Here is a 15,487-nt window from a genome sequence, read left to right on the forward strand (position 1 = left end):
TGGGCAAAATCTCTAAATTATCTTCCACATACCTAATTGGTACTTGGCTGTTTGTATATTGTCTGCCCCTAGCCCACTGCGAATTCCCTGAGGGCAGGGTTATTTCTTTGGTCTTTTTTTTTTGTATCTTTAGTACTTAGCACAGTGACTGTCTGATTAATAATAAAGATAATAACTACCATACCAATAATAACTCACCTTTATATGTGATTCAAAGGATATCAGGTAGGCTCCTTTCTTTTAAAATGATTCATCTGGGGGCAGCTGGGTAGCTCAGTGGATTGAGAGTCAGGTCTAGAGATGGGAGGTCCTAGGTTCAAATTTAGCCTCAGACACTTCCCAGCTGTGTGACCCTGGGCAAGTCTCTTGGCCCCCATTGGCCAATACACAGTATTGACTTCAAGATGGAAGGTAAGGGTTTTTAAAAATAAAATAAAATAAAATAAAAATGATTCATGCCTGAAATCCAGTCATCAGAGCTTCATCCCTTTGGACTGAGCACAGCCCCTTTCTAGGGCATTCACCTAGGGGCAGCTGGGTGGCTCAGTGGATAGATAGCCAGGTTTGGAGAAGGAACGACCTGTGTTCAAATCTGGCCTCATACCCTCCCTAGCTGTGTGTAAATCTTGAAATTTCTCAGACTTGTGAATGTTAAAAATTTTCCCCAATAGGAAATTCTCAGTTGGAACAATTCCCTACTGGGAACATTCCCCATTTTGACTGTGAGAACTGGCCAGGATCAGAAATGGGAGGACCTCTACTCCACCCGTACTTAAGACTGCTTTAGGGGAGAAAACTCCTTGCTAAACAATGAAAGTACTTGGACCCATGCTTATGATGAGGCAGGGAGTTCTTTGAGTCATGCCTGTTTTTAGAATTGATACAATGGGATGCTAGGTACCTATAAAGGTCGGACAACTTGTAAACTTGCCAGGAGCAAAGAGGTGAAAATTTATTCAGAGGTTTTCTCTTGAGAGGATTAGTCGACTCAGCTGTGTTTTCTCTGGTTCAGACTTACTGAGGGGATTAGTTGACCCAGCAGTGTTTTTTCTGATTCAAACTTACTAAAGGGATTAAGTCGACCCAGCAGTGTTTTTAGAATGGGTTGTCCTTTGGAAAACGTCTACAGTGATTGGTAGATGTAAGGACTTAGGAGAAGTGACATAGGAGAAAACCCCCTATATAAGAAAAAGCAGAATCTCTTGAAGGACAATCCTTTTGGAGAAATCTCTTATGAGGCAAATGAGGATCGCTTGAGGGGAATCCTTTTGGAGGATCTCTGATGAGGATCGCTTGGGAAGAATCTCTTGAGAGAGGCTCTGGAAAAGGGAAGCTCTTGGAGGACAATCTCTAAGGAGGTCTTGCTGGAGCTCCTCTGAGGGGACTCTGTCCCTCTGGAGGCTCTGGAGAGAGACCCTTTGAAACAGTCTCTGGCTGGATCTCTCTTTGAGGAGGACTCTGGCTGGAACTCTCTCTGGTGAAGTCAGCTGAGATGGAGCTGGCCTGGTGTCACTAGAATCCTTGCTTAGACAGACCTTGTGGTGAGTGATAAAAGACTGACTGACTGATCTCTCTCTCTTAAGACTCAGGTCTAGGCCATGTTGGCTTAAGGCCCTTCATACTTATTCCTTTCTTACTCTTTCTCTCTTTCTTTAATTCCTCATTGTATTATTAATTAAAATATCTATAAAACCCAGTTGACTTAGGTATATTCAAAATTGGGAATATATTCCCTGGCAACCACCTTATATTTGATTTAAAAACCAAGACACTGTAGTGAAACATATTTTCTGCAGTCAAATTTACTCACCCACTCTTATATCTATCACAATTTATATCTTCCACTATTTTAACTCTTACAGTTTATGACCCCAACTCTTTTAACTGCCACAGTTTATGGCACACAACTATTTTAAATATAACATGTGGGACCCTAGGTAAGTCACTTAGCCCTTTGCCTAGCCCTTACCACTCTTCTGCTTGGGAACTGATACCTGTATCAGTTCTAAGACAGACGGTCAGGGTTATATTTTTTTTAAATGCAGCACCTTTCCAGAAGGCAGCTCGATCTACTGGAAAGAGTATTAGACTGAGTATTTGATGACCTTCATTGAAATTTTGACTGTGACTTTAGAAAAATTCTTCCTTTTCCCAGAATCATATTTTCCTTTTCTGGAAAATTCTAAGACTCCATCAGACTCAAAATTCAGGGACTCCAAGATATTCTACTCTTTTTTTTTTCTTTTTTTAAACCCTTCCCTTCCATCTTGGAGCCAATACTATTATTGGCTCCAAGGCAGAAGAGTGGTAAGGGCTAGGGAATGGGGGTCAAGTGACTTGTCCAGGGTCACACAGCTGGGAAGTATCTGAGGCCAGATTGGAACCCAGGACCTCCCGTCTCTAGGCCTGGCTCTCAATCCACTGAGTTACCCAGCTGCCCCCTGATATTCTACTCTTAAATGCAGTATAAATGCAGCTGTCAGGGTTGGTGCAATTCAATAAGCATTTATTCAGCAAAGCCCCTGAAGCTTTCTAGTAGGGATGGCACCTTTTGGTGGAGAGGAACAAGAGACTAAGGCAAGTCATCTCAGAGAATTTGGAGAAGGTTAAAAGAGAAGGGATGATTTATTATCATTATCATTATCTAGGTGGCACAGTGGGTAGAGTGCCAGGCCTGGAACTGGAAAATCTGACACTTGCTATATGACCCTGGACAAGTCACTTCACCCTGTTCCCTCCTATCCTTCCATAATAATAATCATAATAAATATTAATATATTGTTTTCAGGTTTGCAAAACATTTATTAACTTTTTAAATTATTTTAACTATTTTAATAATTAAAATTTTTAACTATTTATTAACTTTATTAGTCTCGTATATTAACTTTTTTGTTAGGATGGAAGGATTTAGAACTGGAAGGATCCTTAGAGATCATCCCATGAGCCTCCCTTCTCCTTTCCTCCATCACACACGCTAGAGAGACCAGCCAAACTCCCTGGCAGACATCCAGGGCCTCCTTTAGGATGAAGGCCAAGAAGACAGGAAGAAGAAATTCTCTAGGAGAAAAGGGACTTTTTGAGACTCTTGAATCCCCTAATTTTATTTTGTACATGGCAGGGTTGGGGGGGGGGGAGTGTAGATACCCTCTGAAGCCTGCTGGATTCATACATTTGTCTCCTCAGGGCTACCCCCTTGCTTTTACAGAGTTCTTTTTACTGGTGGCAGAAAAGTGCCGGGAACCTCCTGAAAAAAATCCCAGCCCTCAGTTGAACCATTGGCTAAACACAGAGCTTCAGGGAGATTCTGGGCCCAAAGCCCTGTCCTGCCTGGTTGTTTTCTTTAGAATTTAGGCACATTCAAAAGACCCCACAGTCCAGGCTGTGGATGGCTACTTTGCATGATTGGAATGTCCAGAAAACTGATATCAAGGGCTGCTATCACCTGACAGAACGCGTGCCCAGAGCCCTGGGAGGAACTTTTAAGGGGGTTATTTTAAAAAAAGATCCTGATGCAGACTAAGGGATGCCATGATGTCATGAGTTGGTACCAATCCAAGGGGAAAATAGAACCGTTGCTCACCCCCAACTTCCCAGGTCTCATGATTCAGGGGTTCCAGCCTGAGATTTAGGAAAGTAATTTGGAGAAGGGGAAAGAAATTAGCCCAGGAATTAGGAGACCCAAAGGATAGAGCCATTTTTCAAATGAGCAAGTCACTCCTCTCCCCAGGAGACTCAGTTTCCCCATCTGTAAAATGATATAGATGGACCAGAAAATCTCTACGGTCTCTTCCCCAATAGACACACTTCTCAGGCTGGTGTTTCAGGTCCTGCACAGTCTGACTGTGGATTCCCCTTTCATAGTACAGCCTTTCCCATCATCTGCAGTCCAGTCAAACAGCCCTGTTTGCTCTTCCCCAAATTCCACCTCCATCTCCCATCTCTGTGTCTGCAGAAGCTGCTTATTCCACTTTCACCTCCACCTCGCAGAAGCTTCAACTCCCTTCAGCGTTCAGGCCAGCATCATCTCCTATAGGAAGTGTTTCCTGATCTTGCGGCTTTCAACAAGACTTTATCAAGCGTCTGCCATGTGCCAGGCATTCTGCTGGGGCTGGACTCACTAGATCATCAGCATAGAACAGGAAGGAACCTCAGAATCCCCCTTTTTTGTGGATAAGAAAACAGAGCCCAGAGAGTCCCAGCTTGACTTGTCTAACCTCACTCGGGTGATGTGTTCAAGTCAGGATTTGATCCCAAGCCCTCAAACTCCCAGGAAGCTAGATGGTGCCATAGTGCATAGTGTTGGACCTGGAGACAGGAAGACCTGAGTTCAAATCCAACCTTGGATATTTCCTAGCTGTGTGACACTTCACCCTGTTGGCCTCAGTTTCCTCATCTGTAAAATGAGCTGGAGAAGGAAATGGCAAACCACTCCAGTATCTTTGCCAGGAAATGGGATCCCAAATGAACTGAACAGGTTATATACGCCAGCACTTAGTGGCAAAAGAGTAGGTGCTTAATAAATGCTCATTGATTTATTGACCTTAGAATGGAACCTCCTTGAGGGCAGACCTGGTTGATGGTTTGTTTGTTTTTGGCCTTTATCTCTCTAGCACCTTCCACAGAGCCTTGCATGCAGTAGGCACTTAATAAATGATGAATACTTGGATGCTCATTGGATTCCATTTCTATGAATCTTACAGATTAAGGACTATACCAATCAAACTCCTAAGGGATATTTTCTAAAACCAGACATAAACAATAACAAAATTCCATTTGTTAAAAGAGCAAGAGGTCTCGAATCTCAGAAAAACCAGGAGGAAAAGTGAGGGAAGGAGGAATGGTATTGAATCACCAGGACTCGGGCTCTATCATAAAAAAAAGTAATCGCAGAAATTACTTAGGACTGCTGGGAAAACCAATAAGCAGCTTGGCAGAAATTAAATTTAGATCATCCTCTTATCCATGTATCATAATAAGCTCAAAATGGATGTCCAACTGAATGTAAATGGTCACAACATGTTTAAAAAAGAGAAGAGATTACAATCACAAAGATTCACAAGTTTGGCTAGGGGGAGAATTTTTAACAAAAAAGGGGATTAAAAAAGAAAATAAATTATTTGGCTCCATAATATTACATTTTAATCTTGCACACACCAATAAAGGAAATGAAGAACAAGTAAGAACAAAAACTGTATGACTGAGAAATAAATGTTATGAGCAGCTACTAGCATCTGGTTAGCCATTATGTTAACTGCTTTAAAGTTTGAAATAATGGATACTTTTCATACACTACATTCCTTAACAACTAGTAAATTATCAGAGTGGGATTTGAACCCAGCCCTTCCTAACCCCATGCCCAGCTTTGTGCTCTAGCCATTACATGACTAGAATGAGTTGGTCTCAAGCAGTTTGGGTGTAATCTGAAGGGCTCTGAGTAACTCAGGGGTAGAGGGTGGCATGAAGAGGGGGAAAGGGTCCAAGAGACAAACTTCTCCATCCTTCACCGATGTGCCCAGGGCTCCTCTTGCCCAAAGGACACCAGGATAAAGTATCAGCCCATCCAATGCAAGGCTGGAAAATTGGGTCCCTCCATGTCCAACGGGAGCCTTCGCCATCCCACTTATCACAGGATACCCTTCATTTATCACAAAGTCCTCCATTAAGCCCCTGCCTGACAGGGGGAGCAGCATGGTTTTAGCAGTAAGATACTTGCAAATACCAAAACATCATATTTAAAAATAATCATGTGTCTAATCCAATCCTAAACTCCCATCCAGGAGCAAGAACTGGTCAGAGCCATCATTCACAATTTTTGTACCTGAGGCAAACAAGGAAAAAAAAAAGATGGCCAGAGCAGAGGCAGGGAGTCACGGCACCCAGAAGAACGAGGCACCTGAAAGCTTCCCATTTTCACTAATTCCTCTCATTAAATAGGTACCAGTTTCAGCTGCCTCTCTAGCCGGGCACTGGAAGGGTCTTGTAAATGTCGGTGGTCTGGGGCAAAGCCCTGGTCACCCTGCCCTAGTTACAGCTCTGGAAACGCCCGAAATGAGGCAAAGGCAGGCTGTCTTCTGTGAGATAGAAGCAAAGACCATTGAAAAAGGCAAATAACCTGGAGCCTGACTGATGGGCCTTGAATCCTGGGTAAGAACACACTGTATTTGGCAGAAAAACAAAGCCACTGATGATACGAATAGATAAGAATAAATCCCAGATTTGGCCTGTGTTCAAGGGACAGGAACAGGTAGGTTTCAAAAGAAATAAGCTAAGCGATCAACAACCCTATCTGATGTTTGCAATGGGCTTTATTTTTCTTGTGTTCTCAAAATGGTGGAGGAGGGGGTGGCATGAGAAGGCTGATTTTAACTAATTAAAACAATTTTTCATCAATAATTTAAATTTTTTTAATTTTAAATTTAAAAAATCAACATTTAAAACATTTTATTTTAAATAAATTTAAATTTTGTGTATTTTATTTACATATATTTAAAATTCACATAGATGAGCATATGATTTGGGGTTTAGTTTGGTTTTTTTAAACTCTTAGCTTCCATCCTGGAGTCAATACTGTTTATTGGCTCCAAGGCAGAAGAGTGGTAAGGGCTAGGCAATGGAGGTTAAGTGACTCCCCCAGGGTCACACAGCTGGGAAGTGTCTGAGGTCAGATTTGAACCCAGGACCTCCCATCTTTAGGCCTGGCTCTCAATCCACTGAGCTACCCAGATGTCCCCTTGGGGTTTAGTTTTTTTAAAGATTTTAAGTTATAAAAGTTTTAAGTTTAAGTTTTAAAAGATTTTTAAAAATGACTCTATTACAAAAATGAACAAGATGGGAATAGGTTGTGAGTAATAATATATGTATTACCCAGTGGAATTGCTTGTCAGCTCTGGGAAGGGGGAAGAAAGAGGGGAGAAAGAGAACATGAATGATATAACCATGGAAAAATCTTTTTTAAATAAATTAATTTAATTTAAATGTTTTTAATTTTTAAAACTTTTATTTAAAATTTTCAAACATTTATTTAAAATATAGTTTATTTATTTTAAATGAATTTTTAATGTTTTAATTTTTATTTACATTTATTTTAAAAATCAAAACATTTAAATTTAAAAAAACTTTTATTTAAACTTTTTTTTTTTAACCCTCACCTTCTGTCTTAGAAGCAATACTGTGTATTAGCTCCAAGGCAGAAAAGTGGTTAGGGCTAGGCAATGGGGGTCAAGTGACTTGCCCAGGGTCACACAGCTGGGAAGTGTCTGAGGGCAGATTTGAACCCAGGACCGCCCATCTCTAGGCTTGGCTCTCCATCCACTGAGCCACCCAGCTGCCCCATTAATTATGTTTTAAAACAATTTCTTTAAAAAATGGAAACCCTTTGAGAGAATGTTCCAGATCACTGGCCATAAGGTAAATAGAGCCCCAAACAGTTCTGAGGTTCCACTTCACAGGGAGGAGGAAAGATGGAAATGGTCCCTGTTGGAGGGGATGCAGGAAGGCAGACACTCCTTCCAGGTCTTGGGGCTGTGAATCTCCCACTGCCTGTGAAAAACAACATGTAATGAAGCTGAAAACGAAGCACTCGGGGCTCCGCGCCCCTTGCCTCAGCATTACCAGGTCTGGGCACAGACTTAACTAGGTCAAACAAATGGCAAACAGCAGAAGGGAGTGAGCAGGAGGAGGAGAACAGTTTCTCCCAGGAGGTCAATATTATGGAAGGACCCGGGAAGACTGAAGCACTCTCTGATCCACTGAGGGATGGAGAGAGATTCCGGAGGAATCCTGGCAAGGAATGATGGGTGAGAAATGGACTGGGATCTCTGGGAGAGATGACTCGCTTGATTATGCCTACGTGATATGGGAGTGCTTTGTTGAAAGAGACAGGAGGAGGGGGCATCTGGGTAGCTCAGTGGATGGAGAGCCAGGCCTAGAGATGGGAGGTCCTGGGTTCAAATTTGACCTCAGACACTTCCTAGCTGGGTGACCCTGGGCAAGTCACTTAACCCCCATTGCCTAACCCTTACCACTCTTCTGCCTTGGAACCAATACACAGTATTGACTCCAAGATGGAAGGTGAGGGTTTTAAAAAAACCAAACTAAACCCCAAATCATATGCCCATCTATGTGAATTTTAAATAAATGTAAATAAAATATACAAAATTTAAATTTATTTAAAATAAAATGTTTTAAAATAAATGTTAATTTTTTTTAATTTTAAATTTTAAAAATTTAAATTATTGATGAAAAATTGTTTTAATTAGTTAAAGAAGGTAAGGGTTTAAAAAGAAAAAAGAAAGACAGGAGGGATAATAATAATGATTATCATTATTAATAATAATAATAGCATTGATCAAGCACAGTAAGATTTAGAAGGCATTTTCCTTTTTTTTTAAGCTGTTATCTTGTGTCTTAGAGTACATACTAAGTAGCAGAAGGTTGGTAGGCAGAAGGGCTGGGCAATGGGGTTCAAGTGACTTGCCCAGGGTCACACAGCTAAGAAGTGTCTAAGGGCAGATTTGAACCCAGGACCTCCCATCTCTAGGCTTGGCTCTCAATCCATTGAGCCAGCTAGCTGCCCCTATGAAGTACTTTTCAAATATTAGCTTATTCAGTCCTCACAACAAGCCTAGGAGGTAGGTGCCATTATGAATCCCCATTTTATAGATAAGAAAACCAGGGTACAAAACTTAATACTTGATAAATGAAAGGGGCGGAGGGGAGCCTGTTAAAGAGGGAGGGAAAGTTCCTACATACAGGAAAATATTGATAGTGGCATTTTTTGGTAAGAGCAAAGAACCGAAATGAAAGTGGGTGCCCATCTTCTGGAAAATGGCGGAACAAATTGAGATGCATGAATGTGATAGGATAATCCCAAGTCATAAAAGGTGATAGATAAAAAGGATTCAGAATTCAAATGGGAACAAAGACATTAATTTTGCCACTGCCAAATTAAAGTGAAGATATTCTTCTTTTTATTTATTTATTAATTTATTATTTTATGTTTATTTGTATTTATATATTTATATATAATACATTATATTTTATATGTAATATTTCTATATACTATAACAATAATATTTGTAAATATGTTATGTATAATATAATGCTTATTTAGATTTCATATTTATATATAATATGTATATTTATTTACATTTTCTATCTCTATGTACCATAACAATAATATTTGTAAATATATATTATATATAATGTTATATTTATTTATATTTTATGTTTATATGTAATATTTATATTTATTTACATTTAAATTTACATTTTATATTTCTGCATGCTATAGCAATATTTCTAAACATATGTATAACATTATCTTTATTTATATTTTATATTTATATATAATATTTCTATTTATTTACATTTTCTATTTCTACATATCCTATAACAATAATATTTGTAAATATATTATAATATTTATTTATATTTTATATTTATATATAATATTTATATTTATATACACTTTAATTTATATTTTCTATTTCTATATACTACAACAATATTTGTAAATATATTATAATATTTTTTATATTTTATATTTATATATAATATTTATATTTATGTACACTTTAATTTATATTTTCTATTTCTATATACTATAACAATAATATTTGTAAATATATTATATATAATATAATACAATACAATTTATATATTTTTTGTTTATTTTATTTGTTTTACTTATTTAATATTAATTTTTATCTATTTTTTAAACAGATGCAAATTAAATAGCAATAGCTTACATTTAGAATTTGCTCCTTTTCTTAATCCCTTACCTTCCATCTTAGAATCAATACTGTGTCATGGTTCCAAGGCAGAAGAGTGATAAGGAGTAGGCTGTGGGGATTAAGTGACTTGCCCAGCATCAGCTAGGAAGTGTCTGAGGCCAGATTTGAACCCAGGACCTCTCATGTCTGGGCCTGACTCTCCATCCACTGAGCCACCCAGCTGCCTTCTATACTTCTGTTTTTTAATATTTTATTTTCCCCCAGTTACATGTAAAGACAATTGTTAACCTTCATTTTTTTAAATTTTGAATTCCAGATTCTGTCCCTGCTTCTCTTCCCTCCCCCTCCCAGAGATAGTAAAGCGATCCGATATAGACTTTACATGTGCAATCACGTGAAGCATTTGTCCATTTTAATCATTCTGTGGAAGGAAACTCAGAGAAATGAAGACTAAAAGTGAAGTACAGCAGGCTTCCGCGTGCATTCTGGCAAAAATGTGGAGGCATTTCTCATCACGAGTCCTTGGGGATTGTCTTGGATCACTGGATTGCTGAAAATAGCCAAGTCATTCCCAGTTGTTCATCATATAATATTGCTGTTACTGGGTACAATGTTCTCCTGCCAATATAGACTCCTTTTTTTCTTCTCCTTCTCTTTTTTTTTAATCTTAGGAATGATACTAAGTTTTGATTCCAAGGCAAAAGGGCAGTAAAGGCTAGGTGGCTGGGTTTAAGTGACTTGCCCAAGGTCACCCAGTTAGTCTGAGTCCAAATTTGAACCCAGGACCTCCTATCTCCAGACCTGGCTCTCTATCCACTGGGCCACCTAGATACCCCTCAATATATATATTTCTTTTTTTTTTTAAGCTGTAACATCACATTAGTTCATGCTTTTCATTATGTTTTTGTCCTTTGTCTATTAGAATGTTTTTGTTGGCTGCTGGTTAAGTCCATTGCTTAAAAATGTAAGATTAAAAATCAATATACAAAATACTCCAAGTATTACACTGAATAAAACTTATTAATAATAACTTGAAGCAAAAAGGAAAATAAAAGGCTAGAGAAAAAGGAGAGCTCCCCCAGCCACACAGGTGGGAAAAGAGAGAGAGAGCTTGGGCGGAGTTACAGAACTATATACATGTAATACACACAGATGTGGGGATGAAGAAGAAAGGGATGCTGGGAGATGAAGTCCAGGGTTCAAGATTTTTTAATTATACAAAAATCACTTTTTAAAGATTCAGAGAAATTTAGAAAGATTCACACGAATTGATGCAAAATAAAGTAAGTCGATCCACGAAAGCAATTTGCCAAGAGACTAATCACGGGGAGGAAATCCACATTGACTCACTTCCAAAATCTAATCCAGGTCGTGATTGGCTGATGGCTCTAGAAGGCCTTCCCACTCTTGGCAGCGAGAGGACAGCCTACAGGTTCACAAGGAGCCAGCCGGTTTCAGACAAGGCCACTGTGATTTGTTTGCTTAATTGTGTTTATTTGTCCAGAGAAGGCTGGTGGAGCCTTGTTGGGAAATGTTGGTAAAACCAAAGCAAAGACAAACACTTCTTTAGTTGATTTAAGGCCCTGACCGACCGACCCACCATGATTCAGAGGGAAATGAAGAGGTCACAACCATCCGCAGGCGTGGAGCGTGTGAGGTGGTTCCTAGCCAAGAGGAGACGAGGGAAGCAGGAACATGCAATCCAAATGGGCAGCCTAGAGCAGAAACTAAATGAGAGTCAGGTCAAGGAGGACCCCAGGTAGACAGAAGCAGCCTAGACCAGACCGAGGCACTTGGGATGGGATGGCCATGAACTAAAAACCAGGAAGTGGCCAGAAACAGAGCAGGGTACAAGCGGAAGTAATAAGGGTCCTCTGCTTCTCTGAGAACTGCCTGCTCTGAGTCTTCACGTTCAGCGAAGTGACTTCATCAGATGGGGACATTTACAAGATTAATCTTCTGAAATTACTACATACATGGGAAGAGTTGGAGGGGATAGAATGGCGGCAAGACCACCATTTATTCATTTAATCATTCATTCACCATGTTTTGAGACCCTCCTATGCAAAGAAAACCCCCAAATTCAATTGTGATCTGCCGTCTCCATCAGCTGCCAAACAACTGTCATACACTGGCGGACAAACTAGCAGAGAAGTGCCACGACCTCTTGAGAAAGAGCGAGCCGGCAGAGTGTGCCAGACTTTCACCACCTCTTTGGCCACCATCTTCCTCCAGATCCTGATAAAGACTCACTCCCAAGACCCTGAATCCAAGAGCCTTCTGTAAGAAGGCATTTGCTGAAGGCCGGGCTCCCAGACTCCCCCCGTGCTAGTCTTCTCTCTAAGGTGTAAAAATTAATTTATGTCTAATAATAAAATATATTTTATGAAGTTTATTAAGGATTATTAGAAATCAAGGAATAAAAAATAAAAACCACATGCCCATGGCTGATTAGCCCATTCAAAATCCCTGCGCTTAACTTACCACTAACTTCCTACATCATTGCAATGGCAGAGAGAGTGTGGGAGGTGTTACTGCCAGTTAAATACCAATTGTGATCTCGCCTCCGTGGAGACTCAGGTGAGATTATAGGGAATTCTGGGAAATACCAAGGACTTCTGGGGAATGAAGTCTAGGGTTCAAAATCTCCATTTATACAAAGGTTATCTCTTCTTTTCCTCCTATATAGTTGTTAGCATGCTATCTACCCACTCCATTAGATTGTGAGCCCCAGAAGGGCAGAGAGTATTTTTGTCCGTCTTTGTATCCTTAGGGCTTGGCACAATGCCCGGCAGGCACATCCTACATGTCTCATAAATGCTTATTAAGGTCAGAGCTGGTGAAGTAGACAGAGTGCCAGGCCTGGAGTCAAGAAGCTGACTTCAGACACTCAGCTGTATGACCCTAGGCAGGTCACTTTACCTTGTTGGCCTCAGTTTCCTTATCTGTCAAATGACCTGGAGAAGGACATGGCAAATGACTCCAGCATCTTTGCCAAGAAAATCCCAAATGGGGTCACAAAGAGTCAGTGATGGAAACAACTGGACCACAAGAATAATGACGACGAGAGAGAGGACAGAGCCTGGACCTCTGATTTCACTGGCAAAGGATGCTCTGGGGGGAGGAGGCGCCTTCCTCAGCACCAGTGAAAGTCTACACCTAGCAGCCTTACAGTCACAGACGTTCCATGACAGACCCAGAGTCACACGGACTTCTTGAATTGCTGTCAACTTCGGGAGGGGGGAGGAAGACAACAAGGATCATATAACCTTGGAAAAATTTTAAGAGGAAGTTCTTGAACTCAGATCTCCCAGGATCAAAGGCAGCTCTCTGCCCACTCTGCCATGCTGCCCATCATCCATCCGTGTGGGGTTTGGGGGGACTGAAGGGAAATCCAATCTCTCTTTTTTTTAATTGATAGAGATACATGATCAGGCTAAGTGAAAACACGCGGTTACAAGGACAGCCCATGGAGCCCCCCATCGATATCCCTATACCTTGAACAAAGGCACAGCCAGTCAGTATTTTTTTTTAACCCTTACCTTCGGTCTTAGAATCAATAATAAATATTGGTTCCAAGGCAGAAGAACAGTGAGGGTGAGGCAACAGGAGTGAAGTGACTTGCTCAGGGTCCTACATCTAGGCAGTATCTCAGGTCAGATTTGAACCCAGAACTTCCTGTCTCTAAGCCTGGTGTTCTATCCATTGAGCCACCTAGCTGCTCCCAGGAAACATTTATTAAACACCTACTATGTGCTGGGAACTGTTCACTGGAATATAAAAAAATGAAAATTGGCAGCCTCTGCCCTCAAGAAACTCACAGTCTAATGAAGGGAATAACATTCAAACAACTAGGTACAAACAAGCTATATACAGGAAGATACTTAACAGAGGGCAGATGCTAGAATTAAGGAGTGTGAGCAGTTGGGCCCAAAATTCAACAGAATCACCCAATCTATTGATCAATAAGCATTTTTTAAAACTCTGACCTGTCATAGAATCAATACTAAGTATCAGTTCTAAGACAGAAGAGTGGTAAGGGCTAGGCAATGGGGGTTAAGTGACTTGCCCAGGGTCACACAGCTAGGAATTGTCTGAGGGCAGATTTGAACCCAGGACCTCCCATCTCTAGGTTTGGTTCTCTATCCATTAAGTCAACTACCTGCCCCCCCCCCCTATCAACAAGCATTTATTAAGTGTCTCCTGTGAGACAGACATATAAAGTACAAAGAAAGAAACTATCCCCACTAGCAGTTCAGATTTCCTCCTGGAAACTGCAAAGCTCCTTTAATGACCCTGAAACTCTCCCAGAAACAAAGCCTCATCGTTTTTATCCCGATTCTCTACTCCTGTGGTCATGGGGCTGTGGGTTCAGGAACACAATAGTCTCTGAAGAATTAAAAAAAAAAGCCACACAGATGGAGGGGCACATGGTGGATGGGAACAGATGGCAACATGGAATGAAGAGAGATCTTCAGAGAACAGCCCAAGAAAAGGAAGTTATCAGGGGAATTCACAATCACGAAAAGGAGAAGATGGGCTCATCAGGAAGCAAGAGCAAGGGGTGATCGGTAGATGCCCCGAGTGCGCCTTGAGCTGTCAGGAGAAGACAACCCAACACGTTGAGGGGACCCCCTCTGGCAAGCTTGTGGGGGGACTAAAAAAAAAGTCGGTCACAAGAAGTAACCAAAGACTGGTGTCAGAGGCGACGTCCGAGTCTATGCCATTATGGATCCATATGAGAGTCATCATATGAGTATAGCGTTTTCAGATTTATTTTTATTTTTTAATAAGCCCTTACCTTCTGTCTTAGAATCAATACAGACTATCGGTTCCAAGGTCAAAGAATGCTAAGAGCTAGGCAGTGAGGGTTAAGTGATTTACCCAAGGTCCTACAGCTAAGAAGTATCTAAAGTCATATTTGAACCCAGGACCTCCCATCTCCAAGCCTGGCTCTCTATCCACTGAACCACCTATCTGCCCCTACTTTCATATTTATAAGGCTGTTTACAAATACTATATTTAATCCTCACAAAAGACCTGTGAATTAAAGATAGCAGATACATAGACAGGCAGATAAAGCTTTAGTTCAAGGGATACAAATAAAGCAAGATAGTATCTACCTTCAAAGAGCTCACATTCTTTTTTTTTTCATTGAAGCATCATTTTTTAAATTTTATTTTTGTCATCATGCAAAACTTCCTTCCATATTAGTCATTGTCATAAGAGCACACTCATCCATAAGCAAAATTCCAAAATAAAACCATAGATACATTGATGCAAAAGATGACTCCAACAGTTTTCTCCAGAGGCAAATAAGAGAGCTTACACTCTAATGGAGTGTACGGAAAGGGGAGCTGGGAAGCTGGTGCGAGTGAGTTCTGAGTGAAATGAAATATGGCAGGAGCCCCTTCTGAAATAGTGCTCCCAATGGGTAGTCATTCAATCAGAAGAGTGGGGCCTCAAGGCAGAGGAACCTCCAGAATAGGAAGGCAATTAGAAAAGGAAAAACCCAGATAATCAAGTCACTAATGGGGCAATTCATCAATCAGCTAACATTTATTAAAGACCTACTAAATGCTAGGCAGCGTGCTCAGAAGAGTTCCAGAGAGAGATGAGAATCCTATAAACAGATCAGGGAATAACCTGAATGGAAATAAAAATGAAAAACCATGAGTGCTAATGAGGTCCCCAAGAGAGAACACAGAGAGAAAGAAATGGAAGCAGCCTTTGGAGGACAGACTTAAGTAGAG

At 40.5% G+C, this 15,487-nt stretch overlaps 1 protein-coding gene across 5 annotated transcripts in view; it reads right to left on the reverse strand.

The window, feature by feature from the left end:
• Positions 1–15,487, reverse strand: part of LOC103094158 (uncharacterized) — a 66,894-nt gene that overhangs the window by 26,640 nt on the left and 24,767 nt on the right. Inside the window, exon 3 of one of the 5 annotated variants that reach the window (XM_056813707.1) lies at positions 9,664–11,449. The exons of 2 other annotated variants lie outside the window; for them this stretch is intronic. The gene's annotated coding sequence lies outside the window, so the exon portion shown is untranslated. Of the gene's footprint in view, positions 1–9,663; positions 11,462–14,094; positions 15,381–15,487 lie in introns of those variants that run through there. 2 more of the 5 variants (XM_056813704.1, XM_056813709.1) reach the window with 2 other exon arrangements.

Source organism: Monodelphis domestica, chromosome 1 (genome assembly GCF_027887165.1).
Source record: "Monodelphis domestica isolate mMonDom1 chromosome 1, mMonDom1.pri, whole genome shotgun sequence".
NCBI lineage: Eukaryota > Metazoa > Chordata > Mammalia > Didelphimorphia > Didelphidae > Monodelphis > Monodelphis domestica.